Source organism: Physeter macrocephalus, chromosome 16, assembly GCF_002837175.3.
Source record: "Physeter macrocephalus isolate SW-GA chromosome 16, ASM283717v5, whole genome shotgun sequence".
NCBI classification, from domain to species: domain Eukaryota; kingdom Metazoa; phylum Chordata; class Mammalia; order Artiodactyla; family Physeteridae; genus Physeter; species Physeter macrocephalus.
The window spans coordinates 56,018,747-56,020,536 of NC_041229.1; positions in this window are offsets into that span (position 1 = coordinate 56,018,747).

Sequence of the window (1,790 nt, forward strand, 5' to 3'; positions counted from 1 at the left end):
TTCGCAGATGAGGAAACTGAGGCCCAGAGAGGTTGAACAACATACCCCAGCCACACAGCAATGGCCTGCCTCCACTTCAGCTGATGCTCCTGAACCAGTTCAATCGCAACAGAGCTACTGAGGTCCTACCGGAGGCAGCCAGCAGAGGGCAGCAGAATCAGGAAGACAGAATTCAAATTCCTGCTCCCCATTTACCGGCTGTGCAACTTTGGGCCAGTGGCTCAACCTCTCTGAGCCTCCATTTCCTCCCCTGTAAAAAGCAAGTAGATTATTATGCTTGCAGAGCTGTGTAAGGACTCCACAGAACATGCAGGCAGAGCACTTGGCAGGGGAAAACGGGGCAAAGGGCCATCAGGTCTCACTAAGGGGTTCAGGACTCCTGCTGCCACCTCTGCCTGGGAAAACCAGAGTTTGGGAGGGCCAGATTGAGGGCTGTAACTCCCCTGAGGGCATGAGCACTCCAGATGGGATTTCAGGATGACCCAGGGCCAAGTTGCAAGAGGCTCCCCCAGAGCACAGACTGCGGGATGCCACAGGTCTGAGTAACACTGCCCCAGGTCATGGAAACCCAGTGAGGCCGGAAACCCAATGAGCTCTCAGGAAGTAGTGGCTTTGCCTCCCACCCAGCTGCCCTCCTTATCCTATCTCCCAGGCCCAGCTCAGAACTCTGAGCCAGAGGGAGCCATGACTTAGCATCTGCCTCCCTGGGGCCCGGAAGGGCAGGCAGGATAAGGGTGGAGGGGGGCTTCGTACCTGGAGGACCCCAGCCATATCCCCACCATGGGAAAAGAGACAGCTACCGCCTGGCATGAGAGGAAGTGACTTCCAATGCATCCCTCCCCCTTGTGGGCTCTGCACAGAGCCAGGACCACCCACTCCACAGAGGAGGATGCCGAGGCCCAGGATGGGGCAGGGACGCCTAGGGTCATGAGGCAAGTGGATGGATGAGACAGAGCCTAGCCCCCGGAATAGAGCTCTCCTCCCCACTAAGTGGCACTGCCAGGGCAGCCTGTGGGCAGGTCCAGCCACCCCAGCCTGCCCCAGACACTTCTCTGGCCCCTGGGAGAGACCGAGTTCAGGGCTCCAGACTCCCTGGTTCCAGGCGCGGCACTGCCCTGACTCCCTGTGATAGAGCAGAGACCTGGGGCAAATCTGCCAGCCTGGGAGGGAGCGGAGAGGAGGAGGTGGTCTGGGTGTGTTCCCGCTGCCAGGAGAGGCACGGGTTTGCCAGCTCAAGATAGAGAAATGACTTGAGGTTGGCGGCACCTGGGGTTGGCCCTGGAGTCCAGCGGCCACCTTGGGACACCCCGAATGGAACAATCAGAAGCGGCTTGCAATGACTGGGCACCTGCTGTGTGCCCAGCTGTGCAGAACAACCTGTGAGACACGTACGGTTAGCATTCCCATTTTATAGATGAGGAAACCAAGGCACAGAGAGGTTAAGTCATTTGCACAGGGCCACAGAGGAAGAGGTGAACTGAGATTCCAATTCAGACAGTCAGCTCCAGAGCCTCCAGCTGGGCCAGGACTTATGAGTGGCAAAGCTACCATCCCTTCTCCATCCCCTGCACCTGTCCTTAGCCCAGCTTGGAGGACTTGCTATATGGCAATGAGACCAAGGGGTCAGGGGCAGCGCAGACCCTCACCTTTGTCACCATAGGGCCCGCTTCTCAAGACCAGTGTTTGTCCTTCCACCTTTCCTGGGCCATTGGCTAAGCACAGAGCGCAGAGCCAGTCAGAAAATTCCCAGCCCACAGGCAGAGCCCTTGAGGAGGAGAAGCCTGAGTGTA